At 38.0% G+C, this 19,581-nt stretch overlaps 1 protein-coding gene and 1 pseudogene across 30 annotated transcripts in view; both read right to left on the bottom strand.

Moving 5' to 3' along the window:
* Window positions 1-19,581, bottom strand: part of DLG2 (discs large MAGUK scaffold protein 2) — a 1,668,408-nt gene that overhangs the window by 139,865 nt on the left and 1,508,962 nt on the right. The gene's annotated exons all lie outside the window — the stretch shown is intronic.
* LOC118603403 lies at window positions 12,800-12,918 on the bottom strand (annotated as a pseudogene).

Below are 19,581 nucleotides of genomic sequence, written 5' to 3'. Positions count from 1 at the left end.
TATTCTTAGCACAGCATTTGATCACTGCTCCAGAAATGAGATACTAGTGAGAAATTGTAAATGCTTCCATTTCTTTGGGGAAAAACATCTTTCTTTCATTTAATCAGCAAACATTTTTTTTCAGGGTTTATTATATACCAGGCACAATGCTAATTGCTAAGGATATCAAATTCACAGGATAGATCTTTGCCTCAAGGGGCTCGTACGCTGATGCATAGCTGCTTTTAATTTTCTGGTTTCTTATTGTGAATATGAAAAGGGCACCTGCCAATTAAATATCTGCTCTCTGGGAGGAGTATCAAGTGCTTTCTAGATGATAATGAGATATCTCTATGGTGGGCAAAAGCCAAGATAGTCAGATCTATGTTACAATGGAGAAACCGACGCAGGTTAAATCTCCGTGAAAGACAGTGTGGTTACTGATGGAGTGAGAAGAGCAATGGTGCCCCGAAATCAGAGTTGCTGGATTTAAGTCTTGGCTCTAAATGACTCTGGCAAAATCCCTCGCCCACTCAGAGATACTGTTTTCTTCTCATAAAATAGGGAATCGTGTCTGCTCCTAGAAGATATTGTTCTGAGTATCCGTTAATACAGTATGCTTCATTTTCATCATTTTTCATCATTTTCTTTTAAGAGCATCATCAATTAATAATAATTAGTACTTTTTTGGAGCAGGTGGACTAAGTGTCATCCTGATTTTACCAGCTGAAATGTATATGAGTAGAGGGGGACAGATGTGAGCCTTATAATCAATGTAATAAATAAAAGTGCTTAAAACTAGAAAATCTCAAACATATATATTATTCTTTCTTACCTAGAATCTTAACCAAATAGTCACACATAAGAGGATCAGGCATAGATTACTGGTTATATTTCAAGTTCAAAAAGCAATGTTTTGCTAAAATTACTTTTTATGAAGATACAAAAATAATTCTATTTACTTGGAGCTCAGAAAATAATTAGTAGTTTCCATTTCATTGCCTCTTAGTTGCCCTGGGATTTCTGAGCCAGACGGGCACAGATGGGGCTTCACCATATTTCATTAGGCTTTAGAGATACCCTTAGAGCTTTCTTACTCTAGCTGCTTTTCAGGTTGTCATGTTGGGAAGGGTGCTGTTATTATGGACAGCTTTAGAAGACTGGTTTCCCTCCTATACATGCATCAGAATGCCCTCTTGCCTTCGAGACAGCTGACCTCTGGCCACGGGAAGAATTTTCAGTGGCTCTCCCAGGCTGTTTATTTGCCTAAAGATTTTACTAGCCTTCCGTTTCAACCCTTGACCGTAGCTAGTCTCTCAGGTTGCCAGCCTGCTTCTGTGTTAAAGTGGTGACATGGAATTTTCCACTGCTAAAGATTTACAGATGTTGTTTGGCTTACTTCTGATTCAAACTACTGTGTGTGTGTGTGTGTGTGTGTGTGTGTGTGTGTGTGTGTTACACAAAGGGATGAAGAGAGACAGAAAGAGACATAGATTAAAAACTCAGTTTGCTAGAACTGAACTTTAACCAAAAATCCTAGACAATAGGGCGAATCTGCTATCTTTTCTGCACTCCACAAAGGAAGAGAATATACACACCAATCTCTTGTGCATCTCTAAGACTGAGTGTTAAGAACTCAGTTATGGACATCGTGAGGGCAAGACATCATCATAGTTTTTTCTGTATACCTAACACTTGGAACAGAATGTGACACATAGTTGTCAGTTAGTAAATGTTAATATAAATGTTTGTTGAATTGCACGAGCTAAATAAAGCTATCAAGGAAGGAAAATTGATTCTTAGTTTGCTAAATTTTGACAAAGTAGATCAAAACTTTTAGAACAATTTTGATTTTTTTCTCTTATTATAGACTTTATTATTTTTTTTTCTAAAATTAAATGTTTAATTATATTTGTTTTTATTATGGTGACACTGGTCAACAAAATCCATTAGGTTTCAGATGTACAATTCAACAGTAAGGCATATATATTTTGCATTGTGTGTTCACTGACCATAGCAGAATAATTTTAAATAATATGCTGAATTAAGGTATGCTGTTTTTCTCCCTTTCTCTTATTAAAAATGAGATAATTTGTTTTGACTAGAACAATTTTCTGTGCAGCTTGGCTGGAAACCCTTTAAAGAGTCTTAGCCAAATGTTCGAGAATTCTTTAATATGTAAAATGAAGTAGGTTTTATAGGCAAATGACAGTCTTAATCCCCAATCAGCTATTTTATAAATTATGAGTATATCTCTGAAAATTAGATACATCGAATTTCAATTTGGCTCTACGCAAGCTTTGTTTTATGAATTCATAAAGGCAGATTTTCTTTGATTATCAGGATTATTGCAAAATGGAGTCAGCACAGAAACTTTTTGAATTTGACAGCCTGTGTTTTCAGCTCCTTCAGAGGAGTCAGGTGTAATGTTATAAGTTTTAAGGCTCTAAATAATTATAATCTTATTTTTGAATCTTAAGTTCATTACCGATACGTGATGTGGGTTTTGTCAAGTTATTCAACCCAGAGAAGACTTCTGTACAATAAAAAACATCTACTTTATCAGACTGTTTGAAAACTAAATGCAATAGCAATTGCAAATGGCATAGCTCAGTGCAGAAATGGATTGAAAATAAATGAAAAAGGAGGAACATTAAGATCACTTAAACTTCATATTCTTCATTTATAAAATGGGGATTTTTTAAAAGCCAAGTATTTTTTGAGCCCCTACGACAGTCTTTTTTTGAATCGTGTGCATGTAGAGCTACTGAAAGTTGGTGATTGAGGTTTCTTTTTCGATTGACTATTGTTTTATATTAGTGTCAGGTGTACAGCATAGTGGTTAGACATTCATACAATGTATGAAGTGATCCCACGATTAGTCTAGTACCCACCTGGCACTAAACATAGTTATTACAATATTATTGACTATATTTCCTATGCCGTACTTTATATCCCTGTGACTATAAAATGGGGGATAAAATTAACACCCCACTTACATTACACATTACAAGGTTGTTGTGAGGATCAAATGAAGAAACATATAAAAATGTTTGACAAAAGAAATAGTACAGCATAAAATGATGAAAAAAATTTATATCAATATAGTACTGCTTAGAAGACCATTTTATTTCCTCAGTATCTTAAGTTTGTTTCAAACGCTGTGGACTTTAATTTCTGTCTTGGCTATGGAAATAAAACCACACAGAGATCATGCAAGAGAGAGTAAACAAGAAACTCTGAGAGGGGAATGGAAACTTCTGATATCATTAGGGCCTAGCTGCCAATGGTAAGTCTCTTTAAAGATTTTGCTGGCAGGTTGGGTGAAAGGCTCAGAGCTGGTATTCACAGGCTATCATTTAATCGATATGATTTGTAGTTAATGGTGTATTAGAAGAAGGATCAAGGAACTGTGTCTTTTAATTTATGGCATAGTGTGTAAGACTAAATCCAACCAGAAAAAGGCTTCCTTGGCAACCACAAATATCCAATCTTTGCTGGATATGCCTGCTTTTTCTTTTTTTTTTGTTGGCATTAAAATGAGGGAACTAGAAGCTAAAATAATAATGGTCGGGCTTCCTGTCTTCTTTTGCAATAATAATTAGTTAGATCTTGTCCAATGAAAAGAGTGATATTCTTGCCTAATTATAGACCAGGGCAGAGAAAGGAGATAAAGAAGTAAAGAAGTCTGGCTGTAGAGGTAGGCAGGTTGGCAGCCCCCGTGGCGTGACTTAAGGGGGTACGAATGCCTGTCTTATTTCCAAGACATTCCTTTCAGATTTATCCTTTAATAGCATCTTGGGAAATACATATGCAAATTATCTTGATTATCTTGAAGGATAACCCACTATTCACAGATAAATAGAAGCACAATGGAAAGAGCACAGATTGAAAACAGAGACCCAGAGAGGCTGGACAACTTGCCCAAGGACACATGGCAGAGCTGGGATTCAAATCCAAATCCTCTAGTCCCACCCTTGTTCCAGTGCGTTTTTCACTACACTTTTCTATACTTTCCTCTATAAGCGACTAAGCTATCCCCTCCTTTGCTCCTGATGTACAGGTCCATAGCCGTCTCAGACTAGCTCAGTCATCCTCGACAACCATTTAATAACAATTTCTGATACAACTGTAGATTCATATCTATAGTAAATTCTGTAATGCTGATTGGCAAGATCAAACTGAAAAGGATTTGTCTGGTCTCCCCAGTAGGTTTCCCAAACAAAAACTTCTTACTATGTCATTAGCGTGATTCTGGGTTTAAGACTCAAAGCCAGCTGGAAACCATGGCTCAGGCTGGCTCCCGTTGGTGAATGTTCTCCAGACCTGGGGCTGACTGGTAGGTTCACACTGCAGCCTTGTGTCCAGTGAGTGCAGATTAAGCATTTACCAGGGTTGGAGGCAGGAGATGCTCAGGATAGAGAGCAGTCAGCCCTGACTCTGATATCTTTGAATCTGCAATAACTTGGTGCAAGGATTCCCAGCAGTGGATGTGGACAGCAGAGCCATACCACAACAGAGAAGAAGAAGGCTGAGGGTGGGAGCACTTCATAAATTTAAACTTATATAATAGACTGTGGGTTTATTTTGTCCCTAAAAGTATGTCTTTCTTACTTTTTTGTTATTAAAATGTCCTTTTTATACTTAAGAGGCATAATAACTAAATATAATATATAGTTCTTATTTGGACCCTGATTAGAAAAAAGAAAATTTTAAGTCATTATAGACTACATATTAGATCATAACAAGAATTATTTTTAATTTTGTTGGGTGTAATACTAGCATTGTGGTAATAAGAAAATGTTCTCTCTTCTTTCTTTATAGTTTCTGAATATTGTAGGGATGAAAAGAAATAATGCTGGAATTTATTTTAAAATATATCAGCAAGGAAAATATGTGATACAAGAACATGTGAAGTAAATTGGCAAACTCTTGGCTACTATTGAACGTGGGTGATAAGTACATGAGTATTCTTTGTACAATTCTATTTTTGCATGTGTTTGAAAACGTTCATAATAGAAAATCTTTAATTGATTACTTAAAAAGATTAAACATCTTAATCTGATAAAATTTAAAAGCCGACAACACTGTAACAGTCCTCCTAGTATGGTGGGCTGGGGATGGCAGGACCCGGCTCCTCCTGGCTCTTCTACCCGGCTGCCCCCAAGCGTGTTGACAGTTCTGAGCCCTGATTTCCTCATAGTAAAACAGGTTTAGCACAGTGAGACCGAGCATCACTTTGAGATTCAGTTGAGATAACAGCCATAAAAGTGCTATGCTGCTCGACTACGTCTGTTTAATCAGCCCACATATTTTGAGCATCAACCATGATAACGTGCTGTGCTAGAAACCAGTGATAAAATATTAAAATGTGGTCCTGCACACAAGGGCTTTCCATTACTATGATCTAACATATACATTGATTTCTACAGTGATGGTAATTCTAGAACTAGCTCTACCCTCTAGTTTGAATATTGTCTACAATTCTCAATAAGGGCAAGAAATTCCCTGTTTAACTTCCCAGCTCATCTCTTTCTTAATCTCTTCTCTCTTTGGGTGCCCTCAGATTCTAGCTTTGGAGATTTTTTCAGTTCTATTTTCTCCCAGCTGCAAAACATCATTCATGATGTTTCCTGTGCCTGAGATACATTTCCCATCAGTCTTCACCTAGGTTCTCATCCTTCCCCTCTTGTCTTCAACATCATTAAGTGTTTGCTTATAACTTATGAGGCACATAGTAGATGCTTGAGAAAGATTTGATAACTGATGGAATGAAGCTGCTGGCATGACTATTCTTTTCTTATCCTGATAAAAAGTGATCTAGCCATTTTGAAAATGCTGAGTTTTGATAAAAGGTGTCCTATTCCTCCATTGCTCTCCCAATAAAATAATTTTCATTTTCCAATTAAGGCAAAAGGAAGAATTGCCAGAGATATGGCTTGAGAGAATTATTTACTCTTTACTCCTTTTTTATCATAATTATCTGTTTCTGAACCTAAAATCACCTAGTTATATTCTTCTCCTATCCTAAGATTACCAGTTACTCCTCAAGATAATATATGTATTTCTATTTGTCATCTTAATATTACAAGTATTTTATGGCATGCAACTGGAAAAATCACATAATGAGAAATTACCCACAGCTCCCAAACACAAAAACATGAACTAAACAGAACTTCTTCAGAATTTGCGGCAACAATTTCATGCTCTGTTTAGCTATTTCCATGGCTCAAGAAAAAATTTCTTTTGCTTATTTGACTAATTTTTTTTTTCCTATAAAACCATTCCCCTGATTTTTGGTAAAAAGACCTATGAGAAAGTAAAGAACTCTGGCTATACATAAAATTGGAATTTACGTAAGGACAAAGTGTAACCCTATACTGTCTTTTGCATAGTACTATTTGCTAAGAAATTTGAACCCTAAAACAAAGATAATATGGAACCAGTGGATGGCTTTTAAGGGATATATTTGTCACTTAGTCAGCAACATTTTGATAAAGAGACTGGACAGTGGCAGTGGAAAGATTGGCAGCTTGGAGGGCATTTAGCAGTCTTTTTGAATGGTAGAGAAGAGAGATGGTGAGGACACTGGGAATGAAGAAATGGGGGCAGACATTTTGGAGGTGTGAATAAGAGGCTTTGCTGACTAATTCAATGCGTCATGGGAAAGAAAGTGGAAATGTTCAGGGTTCCCTCAGGTTTCCAATTTGGGTAACTGACAATAGAAAAGGAGGGGCCATTGAGGAGAGAAAAGAAAATGATGGAGTCTATATTGGGACACAACGAATTCGAGGGGACATAATTATAGCCCAATGTTCTCGTGCCAAACTTTGTCAATTTCAGTGACTGGGAGTATGGGGAGAGAAATCTTTTTAACAACTGAAGCCATTTATAAACCAGCTACTTTCCTGGACCTATGGGACTGTTACAGATGAAGATTATGCTACCACTGCAGTCAGATAGGGTAAAACACATACTAATCTGATCATTCTACTCTCTAGGCCCATGGACAAATTAGGAAATCATAAAAGTAAGTAACCATTAAAATGGACTTCTATGCACAAATAAATAAAAATATGCTCTAGGCAAATTGATCCCTGTAGAATTGAATCAGGCAAATTTCCTCTTGATTAATAATTTAAGAAGAAATTCCAAGCATGCTGCCTCTGGAAATGTAGGAGTAGCTCTTATAATTAGACTCTGATCTGAACCATGAGGGTGAGGATCAGAAAGCTGACTCAGAGCCTGGTGTCAATTATTTGCAGCTTGCACAACAAAAGGCTCAAAATTTGGAAGATGTAGGATGACTGAAGCCCAATTCTGGGGGTTGTTTCAGCACAGTCACATGTTAGGTTCTTTCAATTATTATTTGCTGGCAAATTACTCTCCACCTCCTTGAGTTGGGGCTGGAAAATATCTGTGGGACTTGCTTTGGAATGGTATTTGTGCTTCTAATTCAAGAACTAGGAATCAATGCCCTCCAACAATTTTCCCCTTTATTTAAGCTCAAGCAAAGCTGGTTTCTATAGCTCAATCCAAAAAACTGACCTTTTAAATACAACCTAATTATGTTTGTCCTGTTTAAGAATAAATTAACAGATCTACAAAAAACTCACCAAGCCCATCCTGCCCAACAGAGACTGTAAAAGCAGGTTTCTAGTTGGCCCATTCTGGATTCATTAGAACACAAGAGGATGTGAAAAGAACCTCTCACATAGAAAGTCGATTCTGAATAGGAGTTAAAAAACCCTTGCCCACACTGATCAGTTTCTTTCCTTTCTTGGGATGTTATCTAACTCTTTATCTAACTCATTTTATTCCTTTTTTTCAGTATTATTTCCTAAAGCTATATAAAACAAGTTGTTTCCTCTATATAACCTTTCCAGTATAAAACTAAAGAAAAGGTAGGAAAGGGAAGGAAAGGAAGAGAGAGGGGAGGGAGGGAGGAAAGAAGAAAGAAAAAAGGAAGAAAGGTAGGAAGGTAGGAAGGAGGGAAGGAAGGAAGGCAGGAAGGAAGGAAGGCAGGAAGGAAGGAAGGCAGGAAGGAAGGAAGGCAGGAAGGAAGGAAGGAAGGAAGGAAGGAAGGAAGGAAGGAAGGAAGGAAGGAAGGAAGGAAGGAAGGAAGGAAGGAAGGAAAACCCTCCTTTTCCCTGGTCTTGTCTTTAGATAAAACAAATGAACAAAGAAAAAACCTCTCCCCACTCTCATCCTTCAGCTGTTCCTCTTAGGCCAGTTTCTGGACCCTTCTGTTAGTCTCCTCTCTCACAGGTCTCATCACTGTATTTTATTTTTGTGTTATTTGCCTCCATTCCAACCCAGCTCCTGATGGCTCAACCTCCTCTTACTCATTCTGGCTCCTTCATTCCCAGAATTGTGTGTCTGGGTGGCTCACAAAGGCACATAAAGACTGTTTGCATGTATACAAATGTATGCACCAATGGGCAAATCCGGGTCTGACTCTCAGGGTACACCATACACTCTCAATGCCCTTCCTGCAGTGGGCCTCCCTAGAACTGACTATGAAACTCCACTTGTGAACTAATACGTTTACATGTCTAGAAGCTCTTTATTCTTGAAAGTTTCATTTTTTAACAGTTTCCTAGTTTTAATTCATGAATGTTTCATTTTAAGAATATTAATTACAGATATTTTAAAGTTTTTCTCTCTTCCCTGCATTATCTTTGGGTTCTCTGTATTCTTTTTGATTACTTTTGTTTTAAGGATGCCCTGGAATGCCTGGTGATCCTTGTTTGTAAATCCAAATTAAGAATGAGGTACAAAAGTGCTGATTGGAAGCCCTGTGTACACAGGAACTGGTAGTTATCACCATCTAGTGATAAGCTGGGGATGTATTTATTTTGGAGATATCCAAATATCGGGTCCTGGAAGTCTCTATGTTTAGGCCATTTTGGTTTTCCCTTAATGTATATAATGTGTGTGTGTGTGTGTGTGTGTGTGTGTGTGTGTGTGTGTGTGTGAGATTTAATAGGTTAAAGGCCTAATTGATGAGTTCTAGAAGTGAAGGGAAAGAAGAGGTCTGAAGTGGGGGAGAGCGGATGCGGCGGCATACCTCAACATTCATTATATATTTTTCCCTAATACCTCCATTCTCTGTGTATTATCCGACTCTTACTCTGATCCATGATCCATGTCTAATGTCTCAAATACAGAGAGTCTCTGGTTCAGTCTCTCAAAAATGAAATATCCATTTGCTGGGGTGAGCATGGTTGGCAGGTACAAGAGAGAATCTGGGTCTCCAATAGTTCCTTATAAGATTTCTAAACAATATTTGTGTTTTCAGACCTTTCTTACATCCCAGCCTTCAGACACCCAATGCATTTAAGACACAGTTCTTCTGGATTCTGTGCTTTTCATTGGCGTCATACCACTTATAAAGAGAACAACAACTCAGTCTCCCATCTGTGTAAGGAAAAACCCAGTTCTTCCCTGCTATGTGTTTCTTTCCTGTGAGTCTCCTTTACTACTCATACTATTACCACATTCACACAGCACACTCTATTCACAACACTTTTGGTCACCCAATGTATGGAGGCTTCACACCAACAAGCAATTCTTGACACCAGTGAGGTATCTGAGAATCTAACTTAATTCTAACACCATCTACCTGGAGATAGTATTGGATTCCACAGGTTTAGGACTCAGTCCCACAAGACTGCTCCTCTCTGCACCCCCATTTCAGATGTCATTCACAAGCTCAGGTTGTTACCTGTGCTTCGGACCAACTGGCTATAGATCAGAGGTTCCAACAACCTCTGGTTTGATTAATTCGCTAGAGTGGCTCACAGGGAAACATTTTACTTACTTCTGCCAGTTTATTATAAAAGAATATGATAAAGGATAAGTTGAACATCCAGACAGAAGAGATGAGTAGGGAAAAGTATGTGGGAAGGGTCACGAAGCCTCCATGCCCTCTCTGGACGAGCCACTCTCGCAGTACCTCTGCATGTTCACCAACCCAGAAGCTCTCCAAATTCTAGCATTTTTGGGATTTTTTTTTGGAGGCTTCATAGCATTGGCCTCATTGATCATTAACTCCATTTTCAGCCCTTCTCCCTTCTCAAGAGAATGGGGAGCAGGGCTGAAAATTCCAAGCTTCTGATCATGGCTTGTTTTTTCTGATGTCTAGCCCTCATCCAGGTGCCATCCAGGAGCCCATCCAAAGTCACTAGAACAAAAAACTCTCCTTTCACCCAGGAAGTCACAAGGTTTTCAGGAGCTCTGTATCAGGAACAGAGGTCAAAGACCAATATTAGAACACGAGATGCTTCTAGTAGTTCTCGTCACTTAGAGAATTACCAGTGCTTTAAAAGCTCTGTGCCAGAAACTTGGAGAAGAGACCAATATATATTTTTCTATTATTTTACACCCCCATTGGCACTTGGGTTTATGCTTTTCCAGCTCTGCTAAGTCATTTTCCACTCATCTTCTTTCCAGTTTTCAAAATTTGTTCATATTTTGTACATGTGTTGTTAAGACTCACTTCTTTTTTGATCTTGCAGATTTATGTGTGTTACATACTGCTGAGTTGGCTCTAATGCCAGGTGACTCTATGAATGATTGATGTTCACAATGTTTTATCCTCAATAGCCCTGCTCAGCTCATGTAGACTCATGCCTATTTTTTCTTTTATGAAATCAATCCATCTCATATTTGGTCTTCTTATTTTCCTGCTGCCTTCTATTTTTCTCAGCATTATTGTTTTTTTCCAAAGAACCGACTTCTCATGATGTGCCCAAAGTAGGACAGTTTCAGTTTTGTCATTTTTTACCTCCAGCAATGTTTCAGGTTTAATTTGCCCTAGGACCCACTTGCTCATCTTTTTGGGGGTCCAAGGTATCCATAGAGCTCTCCTCCAACACCATATTCCAAATTGATCAATTTTTTTCCTATCAGCCTTCATCACTATCTAACTTTCATATTTGTATGTAGTAATCGGAACTACGAAGGTGTGGATGAACTTAGCCCTGGTCGCCAATGAAACATTTTTGTGCTTGGCGATCTTTCCTAATTCTCCCATTGTTGCCCGTTTGAGTTTCATTCAGCTTTCTCTTGTGCCTTAGCTGCAGTCTGCATCTGCATTGATGACTGAACCGAGGTAAGCAAAATCTTTTAAGGATGTCAATGTTTAATTGTCTATGTTAAAGCTGTGTATTTCTTCTGTAGTCATAACTTTTGTCTTTTTGATATTCAAAACAGTTTCCTATAGGCAAAGGTGTCAGACAAGGGTACACTTTATCTTACAGATTTATACCCGTTAAATTCCTTAATTATTACTTTGGTGGAGTTTTGGAAGGGAACAGAAATATATGCAGGTATTCAGACTGCCATATTTAACAGGAAGCTAAACATTTATATTTAACTCTATTAAATTTAATATTGGCACTTTCTTGCCATCAGTTTATCTTGTCAAGATTATATGGACTCCAGCTCTGTCATTACGTGTCCTGTATCTCCAAATCCTGCAACATCTGCAAAAAGTAGAGGAGACCTCAAGAAGAGATAAACTCAGATTCATTTATTTTCATCTCTTTTGTTCAGTTGTTATTACATTTTTTATCTTTCCAGATTGACATAGAAATATTACATGAATCCATTTCTTTATTTGTTTAAAAAATGTGCTGAAGATAGGAATAAAGGCTTAAACAATCTAATCTTTATCTTCACAGAACTCACTATTGGGGGATGTAGGCAAGGTGATAAACAATATGAATAAGCTTTTACAGACCTAAGCAGGGGGATGTATCAGTACAGAGGAGAGATACTCAACTCAATTAAAGAGGATGGTGTTTGAGAGGAGGTAACACCCAGACTCAATCCTAGAGGATGAGGAAGCACTGGGCAGGCAAAGAAGACCAAATGTAGGGGTGCTGGAAGGAAGGTCAAGGCAAAGAAAGCAGCTGTGTAAAGGCAAATAATCATGCCTCTTCTGCCTCTGAATAGAAGAAATTTATCTCAATCAATAGAAAGTACAGGGCCATGGGAAATGAGTTACCTTTTGATGGTGTAACTTGATGTTAGTGTCCTTCCAGGAGACAATGGAAAACAGCCCATTTATAATGAGCTCATTGGCTTTTGAGTCACTAAGTAAAACTGAAGTATCATCAACCCTTGGCTGAGCGAGAAACTTGTCAATAGAATCTCTGCATTAGTGGGAAGGGATAAAAGAGCTTTGAAAAGTATAAAAGCATTCTGTGAGTATATGGGATTATCATTATTGCTACCACATTGCCAACTGCCACCATCCCCAACACTGAGGCATCCTCTACAATTTATAAAAAGAAGCCTCTTTTCTATGCATTGTACCAGTGGCAATTTTTGAACTATTATACTATAGTTTTGCAAGATGTTTACATTAGGGGAGATGGGATGAAGGATGAACAGGACTTCTTTGTACATTTCCTTGCAACTTCACTTACGACTTTTAAAGTTAAAGAAAGAAGAAGAGGAGTTGGAATAGGAGGAGGAAGAGGAAGAAGAATGAGAAATTTAACAAGACCAAAGATAGGGAGCTTCGTTTTGTCCGCATCTCTATTTAAGGGTGTAAAGAATTTAACTCAGTGTAGGTTACTAGAAAATAAAACCCAGTTAAGATGGTGTCATGGGCATGGCAAAAGGGTAGATTAGAGGGCTGGCACAACTCTGGGATTTAGTGGAAGGAGGCTGAGAAGAAAAGTAAAGCATCATCAGCCTCAGCATAGAAACCATGGTAATTATATATATATGCAAAGAAACCCTTGGATGACCTCACAGATTGCAAGGACCTTGTCAGTTTATAATCCCCTATTTTTTTTATTGTTTATGCCTACAGCACCTGGTCTTCCTAGGTGGTCTCCCATCCAAGTACTAACCAGGCCCAACCCTGCTTAGCTTCCAAGATCAGACAGTATCAGGCTTGTTCAGGGTAGCATGGCCATAGACTGTGGTAACCATTTTTAAATGCACTCTGGATAGTTAGCATTTGATCAAAATCTACTGTGAAGCAAGGTGCTTTTCTTGTTGGACATTCTATTTCCTAGTTCACTATCTGGCCCAATTTCTAGCGAATCCAACATGTACCACCAACCCTTAGCTTCTCAAGCTTCTATTTCTCCTTGTGCTGGAAGGTAGGTGGTTAAGAAATTTGAAAGCACGGTCAGGAAAGCAGTCTTAAAATCATGCACAGTGAATAATGCCATCATTAATGACTCAGGGTATAAGGAACCTGTAGAGTGAAAAATTGTTTTTATGCAAAAGAGTGTCTGGATATTTGGACAAAACTGAAGAGATGAAGCAGGAATAACCCATACAAACTTATTTAGCAAGAACTTCGATTCCGGTTTTTCTGAGATTCAGTTTGTATGCAGATCATTTTCTCTCATATCCAATTCCCACACTTCTTCTCTTGCTCTGTTTTAGACTACTAGGGCTGACTCTATGCCAATCACATGTCCCAGGCTCTCTTGAAAAATGACTTCCAGCTAGCTTCAGCCAATGGGAGATACTAATAGGAGGTTGGAGGGTGGAAAGGTATTTCTCCCTTCTCTCTCTTTCAGGTGGCATTTCAGGAGTGTCATTTTTACCCCCATGATTTTTAAAGATATCATTTAATTTTCAGGTTTCCATTACCATAGACTTGAAGGTTTCTCAGTGTGATCTTGCTCTGGCTTCCTTTTTGTAGAGAAGAGTTTTCTGACTTCATCTAAACATGTTAGGGGTTTGCCAAAGAACACATTATTTGGCCCAGTGATCATGACAATGTTAAAAAAGGCAGACCAGGACACTAGTAAATTAACACTGCCATTCTAACAAACATCAAATAAACACACTCGACAGGTAGCACCAGTGAAAAAAGGCTTGAATATAATGCTCACAGTAGGCTAAATAATGGCTCTCCCCAAATATCCTTGTACTAATCTACAGAACCTGTAGATGTTGTTATATTATATGGCAAAAGGGACTTTGAAGGTGTCGTGAGATGTGGAGATTATCCTGGATTATCTGATGAGCCTTAAATGTAATCACAAGGGTCCACCTTAAGAGGTAGGCAAGATCAAAGAAAGAAGAGATGAGACAATGAAAGCAAGAGGTTGGAGTGATGTGAGAAAGAGATGACAAGTCAAGAATGTGGGTGGCTTTTAGAAGGCAGAAAAGGCAAGGAAATAGATTTCCTGTAGTCACCAGAGGGAACCAGCTCTGCTGACACTTTGGCTTAAGCCTAGTGTAACATTTCAGATTTCAGGCTTCTAGAACTGTATCAGAAAAAAATTTGTGTGTGTTTTTTTTAAGCCACTACATTTGTGGTAGTATGTCATAGCAGCAATAGGAAACTAATACAATGCTCTGAATATGAACAGATTCCTCTTCCTTTAAAAATTCCTTATCTTCTTGGCTATTAGTAAAATCCATATGTGAATTCTAACCTGCTATAAAATAATTTTTAAGTATATAAAATTTTCTTGCCTCAAATATCACAGTAGATGTGATGTACCTCTCAGATTTCCCTTCGAGACTGAAGCAATTACTCCCCCAGATACCCCTAGATGAACAAAATGGCATCACCCTAAGTTATTCTTCCTCTCCAGGGACAGCCTGAATGTAGTGACAGGTCAGTGAAGGATGTAAAGGCCCAGGCCCTTTATCCCAACTCAGGACAACTTTAAAGGGCCTTCGGCAGTCTTTGTTGAAATTGTATTGGCATCAAACTTTTTCTTTTGCCCAAACCTACCCTTTTTCTCTGCATTTTGATTCTGGAGCAGCCCCCAATAAATTTCCCATGTGTCAATCTTCATCTGAGTCCGCTTTCTGAGGAACACAACTGGAACGTTGATTGATCTATATTTAGTCTAAAGCACTACTTATTGGGTTAATTTCTCTTTATATCTGCTAATTTGTTGACCCACTCTCCTATGATATATCAAACTAAAAAATAACTTTTATAAGAATAAAAAATCCTCTCAAAAGAGAATATGACCACTCACAAATTCTCCCTCAGCTGGAGCCTTATTTGCAGTGTGAGTTGGAGAGAAAGGAAAGAAGCATCAGGAAAGGTTAGAGTACAAGACTGACATTTATTAAGAAGTTCTATACGGATGAGAGATGTGTTGTCATTCGCTGTGCATATAATTCTTATTATGGCCCTCTGAGATACATGTCATCATTTCAATTCTACTGGTAAGGAATCGGAAGTTCAAATTGGTTAGTTGATATAGCTAGAGAATAGTTGAGCCAAGAATTGAATTCAGGATTGTTTGAATGCAGTGTTCATGCCTTTCCATGTTGTCTGGAGTCAGGGTTCTTTGGCAGAATTAAGGGAGACAGTGTAAGGGGGGTTTCTCTAGTACCTTCTGGCAATTACTAAGGGCATTCTGACCAGGATACGGATACTGCTGACAAAGCACAGGAGAAACCATTCCTCTAATTCCATGAAAATCATATAAAGTTTGATCCTCTCCCTCAGGCCATGTGCCCCTTTTCCTGGGTTTTCTCTGTTCTGGATTCTGCAAGGAGCTTTTTTACCTCGGTGCAATGCTCATGTAAAACTCCTTTACCTGCAATATCTTTCTTCCAGTTCTGTCTTTCCTTCCAGGTCCAGCTTAAATGTTATCTCCTTCGAGCTTTCTTCGATCACAGAAGCCAACCCTCCTGCCTCCAAATGTCTATAGGATGTGGTATCTATATTACTTCTATAAGAGTTATCACATCAGCCTCCCACTAGTATAGTTATTTAAGTATGAATCATACTTTTCACACTGAATTGACACCTGAAGGAGAGCTGGCTTAGGCATGTATGAACCCCCAAGAGTTAGCTTAAAATTATTTGTTGCAATACATATTTATCACATGAAATACTCTAGAAACACTTCGTTCTTCAACTTTTATTTTTTTATATGTATATGATTTGTCTGCTACATGTATCTTTTATCCTTATGTGCATGACGAACTCCTTTTTCTTTAAAATTCAAAACCTATACTTAGCCATAAGAAGAGGTGAAATTCTACCATTTGTGACAATATCGGTAAACCTCGAGATAATCATGCTAAGTGAAACAAGCCAGACAGAAAAAGTTGAAAAATCACATGATATTATTTATATGTGAGATATAAACCTAAAAGCAACAAATAAACAGGACAAACAAACAGAGACTCATGGACATGGATAAAAAGACTAGTGGTTACTGGAGGGGAAGGGAAATGGGGGAGGTAGACAGGGAAAAAAATTAAAATCATTTTTTCAATTAAAAAATAAATAAATAAATAAAGACTAAAATTCAAGATCTATAGTCTTTTCTGAACTTGCCCCTTTAAATGGAATTAATCATACACCTCTTCATCTGATTCTCTATCTCACTCGTATATTCACTGTTGCATTTATGACACTGTTATACTTGTTTGTATGTTTATCTTACCTGCTTCCTCTGCTAGTGTAAAACTCCAAGGAGGAAGGTATTGTCTTATTTAACTCTGTACTCAGCTCTTACTATAGTATCTACCATGTAATAAGTGCTCAATAAATATCAATTGAATTGAATAAGAACACAAAGTTTGAAGGCAAAAAAAAAAAAAATCTCAGAAGGAACCTAAGATGTACATACTTACTGCTAGGGTAACCAGGAGCAAATTACTTAACCTCTCTGAGTTGGAAATAATGCCAACTACAAGAATAGCAAGAATTTCAATCCTGGTTTTTCTGGACACATGTGAAAGAGATACAAAAAGTGGAGCTCAGAAAATGCCCATTCTTCTCAATATTAAATTGTATATTAGTTTGTGACCAAATTATTCATGCCTTTCATGTACTTGGTTTAGCAGGACATTCTAAGCTAATTTAGGACAAGTGTTTAGAATAACACTTTTACAGAGTGGCTCTGTTATCAAATCTGTTAATGATGGTGATGGAGAAGAGAGAAAAAGCTGGAGAAGAAGAAAGAGGAAGAGAAGGATAAAAAGAAGAGTAGGAGAGAAAGGAGAGGGGAAGAGGAAGAGGAAGAAGAAACTATCCAGTGTATTCAATATATTCTAATTAAAATACTAACCAGAGGAGAACACTGTAGAAAGTCTAATTTACAATGTTTTTTTTTTGGTTCTAAATAAAGAGCATCTAATAGGGAGACATGTAAATCTTGTTTCCAAACACACTTAACAAATAGGTCATGTTAGGAGTTTGCGCCCCACCTGGCTCAGAGTTACTAAGGCCTCACTGGCAGTGTAAGGACAACCTCTGGCTGGTGGAAGCCCTGGTGAAATGTCACGGGATGTGAGCACCTTTGCAGAAACCAAGATACAGAGCACCTGAAACCTACACAGATTAGTCAATTGCCTGTGTTGACCCAATCAGACCTAGTCCTTTTAGGAAACTAAATTATTCACGGCAGAGAAAAGTGGTTGCTCCTCAATTGAAAGGCAGAATTATCAGTGTTCACCCCCAAATGCTAAAAGCCTGCATAAGTGGTGTTATGCTCTTTTTGGAATCTCTGCAGTGCAACTGCATCCCAGCTTGGAGCCACAAAGCAGAGAATGCAGATGGTGTAGAAGGGTATCTATCTGGCAATAGCCTGCACTTGTGTTATTTCTCTGCCTGCTATCGAAGATGGGGAGAGGACCAAAATTTAAAAGGTCATTATACACTTTGAAATCTGCTTATTAAGATGAATAGTGCTCATGTGAACACTTGAAATGTAGTTGTGTGCTTTTTAAGTGTGTTGTCTTAATGACATTGTGGTGTGATTAAAAGTTAATGCCACCTGAGGGAAGCCCTCTGTGTCTTGTGTCATGTCACGGGTGGGTTGTCATTTCCTACCTATCTCACTTCCCTTTGATAAGAACTCGTAAACTATAATTTAGTTTTTCTTTTCAGACCCTTCTTTTTGAGTTTCATATCCCTCCAAAGTTGTGTATGACTAGCTCACATCTTTGACACTTACATGTGGCCTCTTTTAATCCTTCCAGAAGCTCTGTGTGAAAAATATTCTTATCCCAGTGTATGGCTCAGAGAAGTTATGAAATGTGACCAAAGTCACACAGCAGGAAAGCAGTGGTGGCAGAAGTAGAACCCTAATCCAATAACATCCCAGAGGTATATATACTGCATTAGCTGTGGACGTAAAATGATTGTCAATGAGAAACTACCTGAACAACAAAAGAATACAATAACTTTTCTACTATAGGCTCAATGTTTATAATGATATAACATTCATTGTGTTTAGCATGTGTTACATATTCCAATGTAACAACTACAAACTGAACAAGCATTGGTGGGTTTGCAATGAATCTCCATCGCTCTCATCTTCTCTTCCAGAGATAGAAAACACAACTCATGCACCGTCTTTTAATGCCAGTGACGGCCTCTCCTCTCTGCCTCCCAAGTGTCCATATCTAATTTTTTTAATCAGCATGAAGGTTTTTTGTGCATGTTACCACTACTTTTTCTTGGTTCGAAGTTAAATATATTCTGTCCATAAATTTAAGCAGGCTACAGCCTGGGTCATCTGAGAATTCCTAGACTTGTGACTATGACTGTACATGTCACATCCACTCATAAAATCCAGTAAAATATTAGTCATTTCATTTTTAGCACATGGGGAATTTCTTTGGGGGCTCATTTTCACAAAGAAATAAGTATATTTTATATTTAATGAAAGTAGCCACGCACATCTAAAGGAGGAAAATAAATCACACTGAGAGGGAGAGGCTAAAAAATATTTATTAATTGGTGAATATTAAATTTACAGGGAAAATTTACAGTATTTTGTGGATAAGAGTGAGTGCCCACCAGACTGGGAGTTCCTGAAGCATTGATTTTGTTTTTATTCTATTGCCACCTCTCACCCTTATGTGACAAATTTTTTACTAACCAAGTTAAAGGACCATTTTGGGCTCTCTCTCTAGATGAGAAATGGAATAGCAGAGAATGTATATCTCAAATGCTTTAGCCATATTCAAGGCTCTTGGGATCTGTCCTCAGCCTGCCTTTCTTCTTAACTCCTAAGGACAATACTTTCTTACAACATTCCAAGTGCATCAAGTGTTTTCAGAGCATGTCGTGTACTTTCCTAATCATATTCCTTTTAACGCTAGTTTTTCTTGCCTTTGTGATGATGCTTTATCTCTCTTTGCTGACATTCGAACCAATCTTCATGACCCAGAAAAATGACCACTTTCTTATCTTAATATTATTTTCTGACTCCTTTGATCAGAATGAAGCTGCTTCCTTTGCTGCACACTCACCGAACTCTTGAGAAACCTATGCTCTGCTTTGTGTTTTGCTGGTTATCTGTGTGTTCTCTCCCCCGCCGAAGGACACAATTCCACAAGAATAGGAGACATGCACTGACTAGTCCTGTAACGACCAATGCCTCAGCACAGAGTTTTATACCTAATGGGTGCTTAAAAATATCTGCAGAAATTTAAATAAGAGAAATCATTTTATTTTTACGTATGACAGCATGTCCTCAGGATATTGCTAATAGCTAGTAAACACATTCATGATGGGATAAAAACCAGATCCCAGATTTTAGCTTCTGGGGTCAGCTTGGAAGCACCCAGAGATGGGAGGCATGGGAGAGATGGCTCAGGGACTGGTCTAGATTTAGACCCAGAACAAGG

The sequence above is a fragment of the Rousettus aegyptiacus genome, unplaced genomic scaffold (assembly GCF_014176215.1).
Source record: "Rousettus aegyptiacus isolate mRouAeg1 unplaced genomic scaffold, mRouAeg1.p scaffold_m13_p_5, whole genome shotgun sequence".
NCBI classification, from domain to species: Eukaryota; Metazoa; Chordata; class Mammalia; order Chiroptera; family Pteropodidae; genus Rousettus; species Rousettus aegyptiacus.
This window is presented reverse-complemented; position numbering and strand designations above follow the sequence as displayed.